Consider the following 18516-nt stretch of genomic DNA (forward strand, 5'->3'; position numbering starts at 1 on the left):
CCAGAAACCTATATTATAATCAGCCCTCCAGGAAATTCCAGTGAATGCTGGTGTTTGAGAACCACTGCCTCAGTCACAGAATTTCACGGGTGTTGTGTGCCATTTCTACTATGTATTTGGTAATCAGTGTCTGGTATGTTTCAAAGAAAACAAAACAAAACGAAAGACAGGGTCTCTGCCCTCAACATGGTCTATAGGCTGGAAGAAAAACTAAAAGAAGAGAAACCCATACAAACTGGATGTACGCTAGAGTTCTGCGTTACAGTTGTGGAAAACGAGACCCAGGAAAGATAAGTCATTTAGCAAAGGTCGTGGAGCTGGGGTGAGAAACGTGAACCCTCTCGTTTGACTCATGACCATCTCCAGACCCTTCATTCCCTAGGCTGCCTTCCCCCAACATGGGCGGCTCATGGTGTCCCCCTACTTGTTCATGGGAGAGAGTTCGGAGGTCAGAATCAAAGCCTAGGACGCCTTCCTTGAGACGCTGTCCTGGCTAGCTTTTAGGTGGTGATTGTCGAAACCTTGGATTAAAACCTTCACCGCCTGCAGCCCCGGTAGAGCCCAGAATGATGAGCTAGATCAGCTTGTGAGGCTCCGGAAGTGATTGGTCAGTGAGTTGAAAAAGTCAAAGTCTAGAAGAATCATTAAAAATACAAGGAAAAGCTGAGTGTGCACGGATCTTCCAGTCTTTCTGTTGGGTTCGGGTCTTTTCTGAGTGTGGGTTTGGCCCTGGTGTCTCCTGTGTGACCCACATGCGTGATTCCATGATTGATTTCCAGTTCAAGATGGTGCCATGACACGGGGACACTGGTGAAGCCATCTGTGCCCAGAGTTCTCCTAGAGTTGACTCCATTTTTCTCAGGTGTTGAATGTCATCTAGCTTACCAGCCACATTTTTGAGTCAGTGTCTTGCTCTGTCACCCAGGCTGGAGTGCAGTGGTGCAATCCCGGCTCACTGCATCCTTCGCCTACCGGGTTCAAGCAATTCTCCTGCCTCAACCTCCCAAGTAACTGGGACTAAAGGCACCCACCACCACGCCCGGCTAATTTTTTGTATTTTTAGTAGAGATGGAGTTTCACCGTGTTAGCCCGAATAGTCTTGATCTCCTGACCTCGTGATCCGCCCACCTAAGCCTCCCAAAGTGCCGGGATTACAGGTGTGAGCCACCATGCCCGGCCCGCCAGCCACATTTTTAAGTAATTCACCTTTAGTGAGTCTTTCTGAAATATTCCACTTGAGTTGCCATGGGAGCTGCCCTTGTCTCACCCCTGCCATCAGTTTGTGTAGTAATTAAATATGTAAAATTTCCACAATGAGCTTCCCCCAGCTCCAGCCAGGGGAGCAGAGCCCAAAGGGGAATGAGAAAATGGTCTTGTGGCCCCACAGGTGTAGTGGGCCCTGTGTCTCATCATCCTCCTGTCTTCACATTGAAGGGCGGGGGGCCTCCACCTCCTCCAACGCCCTGCCAGGGTGGAAGGGCGTTCAGAGAAGGCAGCCACTCGGTGCTGCGCAGGTGCCAGGAGGAGCTCACGGTGTACAGGGGGGACTCATGAACAGGTGTACAAAGCTGTTGCGGGTGCTGGGTGGGTGGTTGTCTCAATGCCCCTCCCCCGTTTTTATGCTTAGTATTCATTCCAGGTTTAACACGGGAGAGAGGAAGGTCATATCCCATTCCTTATCACATTCTCTGTAAAATTGGAAATTTTGTGTAATTATAGGAAAGGTAAGTGAAGCAGTTTTGTGTTCTGCATAAGAAAATGTAACGTGCATCAGGTGAGATTTCAGGCCCTCTCACGTGGCTGCTTCATCCTTCCCTTGCCCAAATACGTTGTCAGTGTGTAAGTTTTAATAGTGTTGATTTTGCTAGCATGACGTACAAAGGCTTTTGTCCGTCTGCCAGAGTGCCGCTGTCTCAGTTCTGTAAATTGGTTGTCTCAGAGTGGAATGATCTGCCCTCACAGAGAATGAAGAACCTGGGGTTGGGTCCATGGCCAGGCCATGAAGCCCCCCTGTAGTCTTGGACGTGCCGTGCATGAGGACGGATTGTGCGAACCCGAAGCTGGAGGAGGACGGCGTCACTGTGCTGCCGGAGGGGGGCCAGAGATGCCTCCCCTCTTTTTGAGGTTAGAGCCAGCTCTAGAAAGAAACCTTGAAATGGATGTTGGGCCCGTTCCCGTCTCCCTTTCTGACCACACCTCCGTCTGATTTTCTTTCCTTCCCTCTTGCCATCTCTTACCCTAGCTGGTCTTTTGGCAAACACGCCTGGCATGCAGCCATGTACCCGGGTAAATGCCCACTTCCGTTTGGCCTGAGCCTACATCCCGCCTGGCCCTTTGCCCGCTGCGTAAGTAGGAAGGGTAGAGAACAGGGCTTGGCACGCTTTTCTCTGTAAAAAGCCAGAGAGTAAATATTTTCCACTTCGTGGGCCATAAGGTCTGTGTCACAGCTACTCTGTTTTGGTTGCACAGAAGTGCTATTGATAAACGGGTGGGGCTGTGCTCTGTGAAACTTAGGTAAGGACACTGGAACTTAAATTTCGTATCATTTCACATCGTGAAATATTACTCTTTTTATTCTCCCTCCAACTATTTAAAAATAGAAAGACATTCTTTGTTCACGGGCCATACAAAGATAGGTGGCCAAGTTGGATTTGGCCCACGGACTGTAGTTTGCCTTTGATTTGGATAAGAATTTTCCGGGTGAACACCCCTCATCCAAAAATTTGAAATCCAAAGTGCTGCAAAGTCTGAAACTTTTTCAGCACCGATGTGATGCCACAAGTGGAAAATTTCACACCTAATCTCACATGACAGGTGGTAGTCAAAGCTGCGGAACAAAATTATTTAAAATGTTACTTAAAATCACCTTTGGACTGTGTGTATAAGGTACAGATGAAACATAAATGAACTTAGTGTTTAGACTTGGGTCCCCTCTGCAAGATATCTCATTGTATATATGCAGATGTTCCAAAATCTGAAATCCGAAACACTTCTGGTCCCAGAGATTTTGGATAAATGGTACTCAGCGTGTATTTAGTTCCACTTTGTAGTTTGGTTCTAGTGATTGGCTCTGATGTATGGTGGTGGGTGAGGATGGAGCGACCCCAGTCATCCAGCTGTCGGGGATGCAGGATATAGAGGCTCCTCTGGCCAATGGCTCCATTGATGTTCACTGTGGAGGCTTGGAAATCTAAGAAATAGGCTTACATGTTTTCCAGTTTACTCAACACCAGCCTAACATTGCTTCACCTCAACCCTTCAAGAACTATGTCTCATAACTAGTGGGTTGGACTTTTGGGCCCATACCTGAGGTTGCTGTAACAGAATTAGTTGTGGGTGTTCCTGCATGTTCACCATGTGGATCTGGCCCTGAAAAACTCAGCTCTGCAGCATGGACCAGCTCTTGGTGTGGTCAGCACAGGCTGGCCTGTAGGTTGAGTTGGGCGAAGAGTTCACGGAATATTTTCAAATCTGTCACTCCCTCAGCAACCTCTGAGATGGGCAGAGCTGTGAGAATTCCTTTTCCCAATTTGCAGATGGAGACTCTAAGGTCTGATGAATTACTTTGATGGGGCTGTTGTCAATGAACCACAAACTGCTGGGTGGTTTGCACCGCGGAAAGGGATTATCTTACAGGTCAGGAGGCTGGAAGTCCAAGAGGAGTGTCAGCGGGGCCGGTTCCTCCTGAGGCTGAGGGAGAATCAGTTCCAGGCCTTTCTCCCTTAGCATCTGGGGGTTTGCCGGTAGCCATTGGCTTGTAGAAGCCTCACCCCCCATCTCTGTTGTCCTGTCACCTGTCCCTCTCTGTGTGCATGTCTGTTGAAACTCTCCCCTTTTATAAAGTCACTGGGTCATATTGGATTGGGACCCACCCTGGTCCTCTCACTTTAGCTTGATTGCACCTTGAACGCTGTGTCCCCAAATAAGGTCACTTTCTGAGGTACTGGGGATTAGGACTTAACGTGCAAATTTGGCGGGACACAATTCCATCTGTACCATTTGGGAAATGGGGCGATCGCTGTCTTTTTGACTGTTCCGAAATGAGGATTTAGGACGCAGTGGTCATCTCTGTGTATGAATATAGCTTCCTGTCTGGATGTGATGGGGTGAGGACCACAAGCCTCGTATCATTTATCCACTCCCCCTCCCAGACCCGCCGAGGTGGGATGAACCCTCTGCAGATTTGTCATCAGCTGAGACTGTCAGCCGTTGTTAAAACAGCTACTCAGATGGACAAAGTGACATGACTGCCCTTCTCTCTGCACCGTGGGAGAAGACCCTTGTGTTTTGAGCTGCTGAGACAACAGAATCTTGTCTTCTTGGCATTGTGGTTTATGGCGATTTGCCCCAAATCATGGTTAATGACAACACTGATGTTTCTTGAAACAGCCGGAGAATAAGGCATCCCCTAGACTGCGTGCTAATTCCATCCACCCACACTAAACTGCGTGGTTTTCTTGGGGCTCCTGAAGACTGATGGGCCCACACTGGTGTCTGGTGGTGCCCACGGGAGAACGGAAAGATCGTGCCCCCCTCTTCTCAACAGGGCCGGTCCTTGTCCAGAAACCTTGGGCCTCTGGAGAGGTTGATCAGGAGGTGATCAACCTCCCGGGGAGGTGGAAAGGGGCCAGCGGTCCTGTCCACTGAATCCATCCACTGGGACCTCCTGGACATGACAGAGCCAGATTCTCTCCTCCCTCCACTCCAGCACTGAGGGGGCCAGTGGTGCCACATGTGCACCTGTCCCTGCCCAGGGTCCAGTTCTGGCGTCTCTGAGTCCCTTGTCAGGGAAGCTGGGTCCTCCCTTACTTAGGCATGAGATGTGAGTTTACCCAATCATCCTTGCTGTCCAGGAGCCTTCTGGGCTCAGTTTCGGGCCCGCAAGGCTGTTAAGTAAAGACGCCACCTAAAGAACCTGCCAGAAGGAAAGCTCCAGAGGGCTTGCAGGGCCCTTATCGAAAAATGCAAAGAGAATCAGTGCCGAAAGCCACAGTGACGGAGGGTGTTGTCAGTGCAGCCTCTCTCTAAATAGAGAAAGGAGCGTGGCAGCTTTTTGGAGTGGGGGCGAGGTGGTATCTGGAATTATCCAGCAAAGATTTATTTTGCGCCTTGGGGGGCGGGAGCTGGGCAGCCTGGGGAGGGCTGGGCAGCAGCGAGGATGGGGAGGTTGAGGCCCTGGGCCACACGCAGGTCGTTTTCCTTGTGGCGGCTGGAGGGTGGCTCTTCAGGTAGCTCCGTGGCCTCAGTAGCCCCCATGACTGAGTGGAGTGGAGTGAGTTGGGGGAGGAGTGTCACAAGGAGAAAGGCATCTTGGGCCCCTGGAGATCCATGTGTTCCTGCCACGTGGCTCTGGGGCTGGAGCCCCTGGAGATGGATGTGTTCCTGCTGCGTGGCTCTGGGGCTGGAGCCCCTGGAGATGGATGCGTTCCTGCTGCGTGGCTCTGGGGCTGGAGCACCTGGAGATGGATGCGTTCCTGCCACATGGCTCTGGGGCTGGAGCCCCTGGAGATGGATGCGTTCCTGCTGCGTGGCTCTGGGGCTGGAGCCCCTGGAGATGGATGTGTTCCTGCCGTGTGGCTCTGGGGCTGGAGCCCCTGGAGATGGATGCGTTCCTGCTGCGTGGCTCTGGGGCTGGAGCCCCTGGAGATGGAAACATTCCTGCCACGTGGCTCTGGTTCTGGGCAGCACCTGGCAGGCTTTGGGGCAGGCCTTGCCCACAGCCTGGGAGGCTGGGGAGTTCCTGTGAGGGGAGCCGGGTCTTTCTGGGGAGCGCTTGGTGGGGCAGGGAAAATACACTTGTCCCTGCCTTGGGCTTGTCTCAGGAAGTGCCCCGAGCAGAGTGAGGAAGCTGAGATGAAAGCCCGTTTCTCAAAGCCCCTGTCAGAGCTGATGTTCGGGCCACACGTTCTCTTGGGGTGTTCTGTTCTGTGTCACTGGACTCGCCCTCCCCTCATTTCCTCACCTGCCCAGTAGTAACTGCAGCCACCGGAGGCGGGTCCCCACTGAGGCAGTTCCCATCTGTCCTTTATGACAGCCTGCAATGGACCCGCCTGACGAAGGGGCCCAGCGGTGCCGGTGCCTGCCTAGAATTCAGGATGGAGATTCCCAGTACCCTGACCAGGGCATAGGGGCTTGGGGTACAAAGGAAGGAAGAGGCACCAGGTTCTCAGAGATGCTGGTGCAGCGGCTTTTAGAATCAGAAAGAAGAAAAGGGAAAGGCGTGCTCACGGTAGAGGAAATGGGAAGAGTCTGAAGAAGGCAGGGATGTATACCATGAAGCCAACCCCCTTTGTAGTTTCTCTTCCCCCTGGTTTTTTTCAGTGCCCTTTTATTTCTTTTAAGATGATGAGATTTTCAACTGCTTTGTCTTGGGATGACTCTTTGGAGAACAAGTACTTTGAGAGAGATTCTGAAGAGCTCTGAGCAACATGGTAGACCTGTCTCAAAGGAGGGGGATGGATGGATGGCGGCGTCCTGCCTTCTCTCCCGTGAACAGGGCCGCCTTGGGATTCCTGTCCAGAAAGTCAGTCTAGGCGTCAGTGGCTGCGTGGGAGCCGTGGTGGCACCTGCAGTCCCACCTGTCTCTTCCCACCCTTTGTTTTTGTCTTCTCTGGTTTGAGATCTTTTGTTGTGTTTGTGCATATATTTTGTCACATTGTTGCAGCCTTTTTCTTAGCGTTCATTGATTCTTTTCCTTTTGCCTGTGTGATTTTGCACATCGCTTGTACCCTTAGAAGGTCCGTGTCTATGTAGAGATCAACTATACAGCTAGATTTTCTGTTATCTTACTGGGCAATTTCCTTTCCTCCCTCCCTCTCCCACTCCACACTGTTCTATTGATCTGGAATTCATTTTATCTTTGGGTATGAGTTGAAGCCCTGAAGTGGGGAGGTCTGTGCTCTGAACACCAGCCAGTTGTCCCAGCACCACAGGGAATGATTCTTTCCTTCTTGAGTGATTGTGGTGCTTCTTTTAATTGCATGTTAAATATTTACATGGATGGAGGTCTGTTCTGGGCTGTCTGGTTCCTGCGGAGGCTGAGTGGCCATGGTTTAGGGAAGGTGTCCAGAAGGAAGTTCTCACTCCTTCTTTCATAGTCCGATGAGGTCCTGGATTCCTCGGAAGGCCCCGGGGCCCACTCTGTTATTCCTGTGGAGAAAGTCCGCTTGAGGGAGAGGGCGTCATGGTGGCACCTGCAGTCCCGCCTGTCACGTCAAGGTTGGCCAGTTCTGCTCTCAAAGGCGCCGGCTCTGTAGTGATGTCAGCGCCGTGTGACTTGAGGAGGAGACCCCACTGCTGCGGCACGTCTGGGGTTCATCTTCAGGGCGCAGCTGATAAGATGCTTCTGTTGCGCTCACGATGCCAGTCGTTGCAGCAGAAGTAATGGCAGGTGACGGGAGACTCAGTGTTGGGGTGAGAAAAGGCACAATAAGCTATTGTCACAGGCAGGACTCCCTGTGAAGCGGACCGTGACGCAGAGGCCACTGGGCGGGATGTTTAGGTTTGCTGGGGAGCACAGCAGCAAGCAGGGGCAGAGGACGGTGAGGCTGGGACGCAGCCTCCACGCAGCCCATCGCTGACCCCACAGGAGCTCTGGCCTGGGCCGGACTGCCAAGTCACCCCGATTCAGGAGTGGGGTGAGGGGCAGGCTTTGTTACCCTGCGTTGGTCACTGGTCTGGTCATTGGGTGCAGGCTGGCCCAGGAATGGGGCTGATGTGACCTCGAGAAGGGCTCTTTCCAGTGAGACAGCTCTGGGTGGCCCTGGGTCAAGGTCCTTCCGCTGGCCACACTCCCAGAGTTGGCTTCAGAAGGGGACCTGGGGGCCGCGTGGCAGCGTCCACCACTGTCCTCACCTGCCGTGGAAATGCACTGCAGAGCCCGTCTGTCCTCCAGGACGTGAAGGGGCCCTGGTGGGAAGCAGGCCTGAGTTCTGCACTGGATGGGACTGAAGCTCACTCGTGTTTCCTTCTTGTCTTGCAGCGCTTCCCTTCTTTCCTGGACAGAAGGCCGTGTCCTGGGACTTCTCTGACGGCGGGAGGCTGTGGCTGTACCAGGTAGGCAGTGCAGGCATGGTGTGAGTGGGTTGCCGTACCTGGACCCGCTTTAGCATGTCATGACCAAGGTGCCGGACTCATGGGGAGACAGGCCCCAAATGTGTGCAGAGCAGCTGCAGGAGGGAGAAAGCTTCTGGAAGCTTCTGGTGACACTTGACCTTTTGCAGGCACTGCAGGCCTGTCCCTCATGGTGCTCTCCTCCTGTCCTGGAAGCCCACAGTGTTGGCCCCAGTGTGGGAAGGTCGTTTGTGATCCTGGCATCCAGAAGCCCAGCCCCAGCGCGTTCCCAGAACAGCCCCGTGTTTCTATTTTCAGCGAATCCCCTTTCTGTTGCCTCCCGTGGAACGTTCTCACTCTTCTGAGAAGCCGGGCTAGCATCTCATCCCCGCCCCAGCAGCCGCAGGACAGAGCCCAGGTTGGCTGTCCTCTCCTGTGGTGTGTGCACAGAGGAGGGATTGTTCTCACGTCGCAGGAGGTTACCTGCAACGAGATGGGGACGACCGGTGGTTACAGGTCACCCTCCCTGGGGCGTCGGGGGGAGCATTTGTCCTTGAAACACGCTGGCAGAAAATGTTCCAAGGAAGCCTTGGCTGGTGTTCGTGAGGAAGAGCTGGATTAAATGGTGTTCTGGTAAAATGAGGAAGAGCTGGATTAAATGGTGTTCTGGTAAAATGAGGAAGAGCTGGATTAAATGGTGTTCTGGTAAAATGTTCCTGGAGGTTTTCTTGGCTGTTCTTGGCCTTGATCGTCCTGGTTGGCAGTAGAAGGAACAGCCTGCTTTGTAAAGTCGGTTGGATAGGATCGCCTACCTCGTAGGGCACAGCCTCCATTTGCTTAAAAAGCAACATACGAGTCTTTCCCCAGCAAGCAGAAAGGATTGATCTCAGTAAACGCTACATTTGGATGCTCAAGGCCAAAGGGGGAGTTGAGAAGCCGCGGCTCACAGTGGGATTCCTGTTTGGGCCATGTTGGAATTTTAAAAACCCTTCTAAGTAAAGCAGGCAGCTACTTGCACGGTTTCAGGTTTTTCTTAAATCCTGTAAACTAAGGGTAACTGACTGGATTTTGTTTAAACTTCTCCCCCCACCTTTCTGTCCTGTCTCTTTGTTTTCCAGTATCTGCCTGTGCCTTAGGGTGGAGAGAAGGTTTGAGACATTCAGGAGGAGGCTCAGGGCTTTTCACAGTGACGTAAGGAATTCAGGGGTTTTCTGGTCCTAGGGTCAGTCCTCCGCCCACTGGGGCCTCAGCGACTTGAAACACTTCAGCCCAGGCGGAGGCCACCAGCAGGCCTTTCCTTATAAGTGCAGCCCCTGGCCCCAGAGGCTGTGGTCTCTTTGGGCTGCGGTGAACCCTCCTGAAAGGCATCCACATTCCTGGCATTCTTTTGGCCTGGCATTGGTCAGAAAGCGGGGGTTTCTAAAATCAAAGGCGAGTGCTGCAGCTTGGTTCTTGTCTAGATAAACTGGAGAGACGTGGGGGTTCTTGCCTCTAGACAAACTGTGCAGCGTGGTTCTCTGGGGGCCCCCACATGGGCTCACCTCGCTGGACTTCGCATTTGGGGCTTTGCCAGAGGAGGCCCCATCCTGAGCAAAGCAGGAGAAGGTTAATGGGGGTCCCTCTTGGGCTGCAGCAGTTCCTTGGGCGGCACGCATGTGGTTTGCTTTTTCTGACCCTGTGCCAGAGTTACTGGGGCAGCAAGATGTCTGGAAAGAGAAACGGGAGGGTGGGACGGGTGTTGCCATCCCACGGCGGTGCCCGCTGGTCTCCATGGCGGGTACACAGGCTTCCGGGAGCCTGGTGAGGGAGGTGCACCTAGACTTGCCCCGGATACAGTGGGCGGAGCGTTGCATGCGCCTCTGGGTGAAGTTTAGGGGTGCTTGGGGGCGTGGGTCCTCACAGCAGTTAGAGACCATCCACAGGCCACGGAGCTGATTTTCGTTTTGCCTTGTTTTCCCAGAGGCATACATGCAGTGTTTTCTTGGTGCCTCTGAATAGTCACAGTCTGATTTGCCTGGGGGTCAGTGAGAGACAGGGCTGCCCAGGGTTTCTGTTTCCGTGCCCTGAGTTTTGCCCGTGGCAAATTTTGTGATTTGCATGTAGTTCCCCCCTCGTGGGTTCAAGTTGTTAACCTGTTCCTGCTCCCGTGGTCATCACCGTCCAAGGTAATTTATCCTGGTGCCTGGTGTCCTTCAGGACAAAGGAAGCAGCAGAAATGCTCCCTGACTCAGTTTCTGAGACCAAAACGACTGAGGAAAACGGAGGCCTGCGGCAGAGGACGACCGACTGCTCCTCCGGGGAGTGTCAGCCAGAGGACAGAGCCGGTGCGGAGACTGAGGCCCCACAAGGCCTGCACCTGTGGTTGTTCCCACCATCCCACTGATGGCTGGGAAGGGTGAGCTCCAGCCCCCCCGGCTTCAACACCCACCCTCTGTAGTTGTGTCTGTTCAAGTCCTGGGAACACCCTGCCTGTTTCACAGATGAGAAACTCATCTCAGAGTACTCAGAAACCCAGACGACTACTTCATTCAAGTTCAAGTTCGGAGGGTGATTAAGAAGTATCAGTGGACTGGGTACGGCGGCTCATGCCTGTAATCCCAGCACTTTGGGAGGCTGAAGCGGGCGGATCACGAGGTCAGGGAGATTGAGACCATCCTGGCTAACACGGTGAACCCTGTCTCTACTAAAAAATACAAAAAACTAGCCGGGCGCGGTGGCGGGCGCCTGTAGTCCCAGCTACTCGGAGGCTGAGGCGGGAGAATGGCGGGAACCCGGGAGGCGGAGCTTGCAGTGAGCTGAGATCCGGCCACTGCACTCCAGCCTGGGCGGCAGAGCGAGACTCCGTCTCAAAAAAAAAAAAAAAAAAAAAGTCTCGGAGCTTAGCCTGGAGTCCAGCTGCATTTGTGTGCCCCCTAAACCACTCCGTTCCCTTAGCTTAGCTGGGTGCCTGGGGCGGGGGGGCGCGTGAACCACGTGGGCTGGTACCACACCCCCACTCTAGACTGGCCAATGGGAATACATTGTGAGCCACAAACAGGAGACGTAAAAATGAACAGGTAAACATGATTTTTTTTCTTAGGACTGTAAATTCACACGACAGTTGAAGGTGCAGTGAAGAAATGGGTGGTAGTAGAATCACCCACTCTCCACAGGGCAACTGGCCACGCCGGCTCTGCCTGGGCACCTCCTGCCTGGACCATATGGAAAGTCTTCAGCGGTCACTTCAGACTGAGGGTCTCCTAAGTTCCTAGCCCTGTGTGCGTTTGGTGAGCTTTTTGTTTGTTGGTTTTGATTTCGAAGTGAAAGTCACATAACGTCCAGCTGACCACTGCAGTGGGCATCGAGCGCATTCTTGGTGCTATGTCACCTCCACCTCTGTCTCGTTTCAAAACTTCCTCATCACCCTGGAAGAGCACCCTGTACTCGCTATGTCACCACTCCCGCTGCCCCTGTCCCCGCCTCTGGCAACCACTAATTGGTTTACTTTTGAGGTTTGCATTGGGTTAAGTCCCCGTGGCCTTCAATCTGGGACAGTGATCCTGGCTTTCATACATCCTTGGGACAGAGAAACTAAGGCCAGTGTCCTTAATAGCATGACCAGGTCTGCTTGGACTGTCCATTGAGGTGACCTGCAGGCACTGATTCTGCACCTGCCAAGGCCTGACCTCCGGGTTATCAGCAGATAATCCAATGGAGGAGAAGGGCACTTGAGGCCATGTAGTGGCTGAACGGGACTGTGCTCAGCGTCTCTCCAAGCCTCTGCATTCCGGTGACAATGTCCGCAGGGCCTCAGTGAATAAACCATTGCCAAGTGCACATTGGTGAGGCCATCAGCCACTGAAGGGAAGCTGGGGAATCTGCACGGAGGAGAAAGAAACGTGAGCCGCACTCCTGGCGACACACTGGACTAAGAACGGCACCTGCCTTCTTAAGAGGCTTGTTCTGTGGTGTCATAACTAGCCTGCCTTACACCTCTCTCAAAGCAAGCATGTCGTGAGTTCACAGGAGGGATTTTTAACATACTTGAGGCTGTGGGGACAAAAGATGTCAGTCAAAGAAAGACTCCACTATGATTTATTTCAAGAGCCTTTGAATCTCTTGCTGAAATCTGCTCCCGTTTGGAAGAACCTTCCCATCAAATCAGAAAAGCCCTGGTTTTCCTGTCTGTGCTTGGAGTTGTCCTCCACCCTGTTGTTAGTTCATTCCTTAAAGTTGTCTGGGCTGACTGCAATTTCAGAAGGGCACCTGGATGTATTTCATTCTTGGGTCCGCAAAATACCTATGCAAAGAGCTTCTGACTAAGCATAGACAGATTTCAATTATTGGCACAATAGCATGTTATATAAATGAATTTCCTTGGACCTCAGTTTCCTCTGGCAAAGATGGAACCTGGGTCTCTGAAGGTTCTCAAAGACTAAAAAGGAATTGAAGATACCCTCAGACTTGCTCAGGAAGAAAAGGGGGCAGGATTATTGGAATGATCCAGAAACAGAGCATAGTGAGTCTTCTCAAACTTTGAGAAATGAATTGGCCATCAAAAATTATACTTTCCTCTCACCTGTGGGGCTGGCTCCGTCACCTGGCCTCTGCTGCTCACCACCAGCACACACCTGGCCCGGGAGTGGCCGCCAGCCAAGGTGCAGAAGCCCATTGCAGGACCTGCCCTTGGGCCGCTTTTGAGTTTCTGAGCATCCACGTCTCAGTCTCAGAAGTAGCTGGTTAGGCCAGCTCAAGCTCTGGGTCTGCTGTGGATTGATTCACCTGTACCTGGTCTCCACCGCTGATCCATCTGGGGAGGGGTGAGGCCATAGGGGTTTCCGGGCTGGGGGTGTGCCTGGGCCAGGCAGCGACAGCCACTGGGACCCCCAGGCAATCAGGGAAGTATCACTCATCCTCAGCTGGGCTTCTCTGCAAGCTCCCTCCCTCCTTCCCTTCTTCCTTCCTTTCGAAAGTCCCCACAACCCCATCACTTTAAGCAAGTCCTGTATCCTCTCTTCTCTCATATGCTTATGGAGGGCCCCCAAGCCTGAGCTATGTGGCTTCACTCTTATGTTATTGATGTGACCAGGGGGGCCACCCCTGTCCCTGACATTTCATTCATGCTATTCTCCCATGCAGGTTGCTCTCCTGATCTGGGCCCCGCCCTTTGGTTCCAGGGGATAGGAAGGTCAGAGGAGGGATTAGCATGATCCACTGGCCAGAGTCAATAACATGAGGCCCCTCCTTCCAAGAAGTCAGCAAGAGGCTTAGCCAGAAGGGGAAGCCTGGATCTTGGGGTCGGGCTCTGATCCTTTGTCTCTGAGCCACTGACACAGAGGACGTCAAGCTGCGATGTTCATGTCCCCGTTGCATGGAGGCAGGTCCTGGAGCCCCACATGTGGTGTGCCCAGAATCTCCTTTCCACTCTGTTGGAGGGCCAGAGGGACTTAAAGATCACGGAGCCCAGCCTTGCATTTGGCAGAGGAGGAAGCAGAGACATAAAGGCCAGGGACTTGTCCTGCATCCTACCCTCCATCTGGTGCCCCACACACTGGGGCCTGTCCCCACTGCCAGCAGCCTCCATGTCGTCTCTGCCTTTTTCTGCACTGGTGGTATCTCCCAGTTGCCCCAGCTGCTTGTGGGCAGGCGTCACCTCGTTCTGACCCCTTTCCTTTCCCCAGGCAGCTCTGGACTTTGCTCTCAGTAAACACAACTTGATTCTTTTTCTTGTTACCTTGTCATTGCCCATAAATCCCGTTTACACGGTGCTCACTTTTGTGTCTGAGCTGGGGCGTACAACCTCATCTCTGCCTCCAGTTTTAGAGAAATTAATTATAAACAGTGTTGACAGAGGCTCTGGCTTGACCTGGGGCATCTGCTGCTCTTCCCAGCCTTGGTCTTCTGAAGGTAACTGTTATCAGTAACAGAACAGATGTGTTTATCCTGGGCTCCTGGGCCCTTGGCGTGGCCTTTTGAGAGGGTCTGTGAAACCCCTAAAACTGCATGCAGAACTTTACAGGTGGAGGTGGTTTTCTAAAGAGAGGGTCCAGAGACTTTGTCCGATTCCTTAGAGGATTTACACCCTCAAAAAAACGTTAACAACCTCTGAGCTGGAGGCAGGCCTCAGACAAGCCTATCGCACTTGGAGATAAGATAAGCCAAGGTGGGACCTAAGGAGCCTGAATGGGGCCTGAATGTCGTGGCTGGAGTGCACAGCTGAAACAGACATGACACTTGACAGAAACCAGAGTGTAAAACTCTCCTTCCCTTTATGTAGCTTTTATTTCTTGTGCTTTTCATTAAGTACATATATTCTTTGCCCACTTGCAGAACAGGGAAGACCTGGCTTCTGAACATTATCTTTAGGTTTTTCATTGAATTTGGTATTCTTCTGAACGATACCTGAGAGTCAAAGGTGCTCCCCTAGATAGGTTAATAGAAACCCACAGCCCAGGGCAAGAGGCAGCATCCAGGGAGCCCGTGGAGAGGTGACTGGAGACGTGAGTCCTCACGAATCGTTCGGGCTTCCTGGTATTCAAGCCTGGACATTTCAGTACTGCATTTGAAGAGGAATTATGAATTGGCTCTCAAAGGAGGGTTAGGTGTTTTTTTGTTGTTGTTTTTGCTTTTTGTTTTTTGTTTTTGAGATGGAGTCTTACTCTGTTGCCCAGGCTGGAGTGCAGTGGCGCAATCTCACCTCTCTGCAACCTCCGCCTCCCGGGTCCAAGTGATTCTCCTGCCTCAGACTCCAGAGTAGCTGGGATTACAGGTGTGTGCCACCACACCTGGCTAATTTTTGTATTTTTAGCAGAGACAGGGTTTCACCATGTTGGCCAGACTGATCTCAAACTCCTGACCTCAGGTGACCCACCCGCCTCGGCCTCCCCAGAGTGCTGGGATTACAGGTGTGCGCCACCACACGGGGGCCAGAGGGTAAGTTTTTAAGTGATGCAATTCTGGGGCCATCGTCAGATTTGGCGAAAAGGAAGCTGCGGGAGAGAACTGTTACTATACAGGGTTTGAAGAACTCTCCTGCAGGTTTATTTTATGTTTACATTGTGCACAGTGGTTTATAGATTGCCAAGCTCTCTTGGGTTTGTTATGCTGCATAATCTTCCCAAGGACAGGTGGGTTGGGCCAAGTATTCATTAGCAGCCTCGTTTTGCAGATGAGGAAACTTGTGCCTCAGAGAAGCTAAACAGTCATCAAACCAAGGTCAAGTCGGATGCAGTGGCTCACACCTGTAATCCAAGGGAGGCTGAGGCAGGCGGATCACTTGAGTCCAGGAGTTCAAGACCAGCCTGGGCAACATAGCAAAACCTGGTATCTATAAAAAATACAAAAAGTTAGCCAGTCGTGCTGGTGACACTTGTATCCCCAACTACTCAGGAGGCTGAGGTGGGAGGATTGATTGAGCCCAGGAGGTCAAGGCTGCAGTGAGCTGTGATCACACCACTGCATTGCAGCCTGCATGACAGAATGAGACCCTGTCTCAAAAACAAAACAAGGAAAACAAAAAGGGTCAGGCATTTGACAGGGATAGGCCTAAACAGAAACTTCTGATCCCAGTGCCATGACATAGTGTACCCAGAGCAAATGGGCTGGGTTCAGATCACAGAAGGCCACACAAGATTCCAGAATTGTCAGCAGAGGGAGGAGTTGGCTGACAGTAGCAGATTCCAAGGACGGCCCGGATGAACCTCTAACAGGAATGCTGATTCCGTTCTGCCTTTGATCTCTTGATTTCAAAAGAACTTGAAGTAACTTGAACCTGGCTGCCATCTGCCCAGGCATAGATGTGTGCCAGGAGGCAGGTCTGCATCTAAGTTGCTATGAAATAGTTTGCCCAACTCGGATGCTACGTTTCTTTAGAAAATCTTCAAGCTAACACACGTGAATAGGCTTCTGATCGAATAAACCCAGGACTTTGGTGGATGGGGTGTGGCTGGCAGCAGGGCCAGTGTGGCCCTGTCCTTTCAGTCCTCCATAGTGGGGACCCGGGAGGTAGAACCCAAGGGCTGGAACCAGCGTGACCGAGGAGAGCTCTCCTCTGGCCAGGGCTTGGCGTTCAAACAGCAGATTCTGGGGTGGACTTCGATCCTACAAACCCAGGCCATGGAATCTAGGGTACCAATGTATTCATTTGACAGGAAGAAAGGGGATACTTTGGAGGTGCAGATAATGCGTCCTCACTGTACAGGTCAGGGACATGAGAGCAGAATGAGGGCTGTTTACAGTCTGTTTACAGTTTGTTTCATCTGCTGAGAAGCAGACCCTGTTTTCTTCCCATTTTGCCGGCACCTGTGTGTAGCCTGGACTCTGGAACTAAACTATCTGGTCTTGGGGGTAGAGGGGGTCGAATCTTGGTGAGGAACAGTTGCATGGCTCTGCTCGCTGACCTCTGTTGGGCCTTAGTTTGCTCATCTGTAAAGTGGGAGTGAGAAGTCACAGTTATGGTCGTGTGACGCCTTCCCAGTCACACTCCTATGCAGGGAGATGTGGCTCTGGCATACAGAAGCTGAACCTACAGCGATGGTGACAGAGGCTAGAGGCTGGGGGACTTGGAGTGTCTGCATCCAGTTGGCTCCAGGGATGGCCCCAGCCCTGTCCTCACCTCGGTGTGATTTTAGGGGCCACAGTCTGTTCCTATTTTTTCTTAGCTGGTTTGAGTTGGGTTTTTAGAGTCCTAAAACCCACCCAAGATGGCCCTGGGTAACTGCCCTCTGTGGGGTGCACTGCTCCAGTGGGACTGCAGGCTTTGGGGCTCCCTGTTAGCACCCCAACTGCTCCCAGCTCCTGGCTGTCACTCGGTGAAGTTTGCCACGGCTTCTCCTGTTGGTGGCGTTGTCCCTGGGCCTGACTGACTAGGGACCCTCCTAACTCCTAACTAAACATAGGTTTTCTTTTTCTCTGCTTTAGTAGTTTATTGCTCATAATTAAAAAAATGCTGTCCGTGTCCCAGTTATTTTTAATCAATGTATCTTTCCAGACTGTTCTCTGTGCATGTGTATAATATTTTAGCCCCAGATGAGTTCCTCATGGGCAGCTTCTTAAGGTGTCATTGCCTGTAGTGGCCTCGGTGGCACTGGGCCTCTTTAGAGTGACTTTGCTTCTTTATCGGGTTTCATTATTTTTTAAAAAAATTATTGAAATGAAGTTCACATAACATATAATTTACCATTTTGAAATATCACAATTCTGTGCCGTATAGAATATTCACAAAGTTGTGCAACCACCACCTCTATCAGTTTCCAGAACGTTTTTTCAACCCTAAAGGGCCCCCATTAGCAGTTGCTGCCCCTCCTTCCAGCCCCTGACAGCCACTGCTCTGCTGTTGGTGTCTATGGATTCCTATGGATTTGTGTATTCTGGACATGACTTATAAATGGAACCATACAGTATGTGGCCTTTGGTGACTGTCTTCTTTCACTGCAGAGTGTTTCCAGGGTTCATCCACATGGCAGCATGTGTCAGAATCCCATTCCTTTTTATGGCTGCATAATATTCCATTGTATGGCTATATCACTTTTTGTTTACACTTTCATTCGTTGATGGACATTTGGGTCATTGCCACCTTCTGGCTCTTTTGACTGGTGCTACTAAGATTCATGTATGATCTAATTCTATTCTAAGAGCTGTCTTCTCTCATTCCCAAGTTCTTGGAGAGGTCCCAGGCTTTTGATTCCTTCTCCCCCATCCCATGCCTATCCCCGGGATTTTATGGATCTCCCAGGAGCTAGGGCATGGTCTGTTGTTGAACTCGCTGTTGGCATGGACCTGCAAGGGTCGCTGTCATATAAAGGCCTGTGCTAGGTGCTCTCCACCTGCAGATCACCCTGGGTGTTAACACAGGAATGCGAGGAAGCGCTGCTTGTGGAGAGCAGGGTAGTCAACAACAGACCTAGACCAGGTGTTTGCCCAGGTGTCACACAGGAGGCTTGTGGTGAAAAAGCAGCTTCCTGGGCCTCCCCTGTGCTGGCCATGTCTGTCTGTCTGTCTGTCCCTCCCAGCCCTGCTGTGCTGTTGGCCTAGGGAGTGGTCTGAATTGGCTGCACCCCAGGGGCTCCTCTGCCTTCTGGCTTGCGGTGGAGAGGGAAGTGTCAGGGGAGCCCCTCGCCTGGGGCTGACTCCGGCTCCCCTGGCTGGGAGTCCCTGTCTCCCCCAGGTTCCAGTAGAGGCTTCTCTAGCATCACTTCCCCCTGGGGTCCCTGCTCTGTTGTAAATTACCCCTTTCCTGTTGGGACCTTTGAGTGGTGTCTCAGCCCGACTGAGTGAAGATCTCCAAGGCAGGCTCAGAATCTGCATTTCAGCAAATCTTCCCCTGACACCATGAACCCCTCAGAGTTGCTGAACCCCCGCCTCCACCACCCCACTTAGTTGTTGATCTCGGCTTCCTTGTGCCCAGGCTACAGGCTGACCTCTCTTGTGCTTCTGCCTTTCAGAGCTTCAAAGGAAGCGCTTGTTTGCTGAACCCTCCCAGGGATC

General features: G+C 52.1%; 1 protein-coding gene across 6 annotated transcripts in view; it reads left to right on the forward strand.

Annotated features, from left to right (window-relative positions):
- The window catches only part of LOC105473864 (SH3 domain binding protein 4), a 105941-nt gene that overhangs the window by 35795 nt on the left and 51630 nt on the right, over positions 1–18516 (forward strand). For all 6 annotated transcript variants that reach the window (XM_011728007.3, XM_011728011.3, XM_071073617.1 and 3 more), the window contains one exon: positions 7982–8055. The gene's annotated coding sequence lies outside the window, so the exon portion shown is untranslated. The remainder of the gene's footprint in view (positions 1–7981; positions 8056–18516) is intronic.

Source organism: Macaca nemestrina, chromosome 11 (assembly GCF_043159975.1).
Source record: "Macaca nemestrina isolate mMacNem1 chromosome 11, mMacNem.hap1, whole genome shotgun sequence".
NCBI lineage: Eukaryota > Metazoa > Chordata > Mammalia > Primates > Cercopithecidae > Macaca > Macaca nemestrina.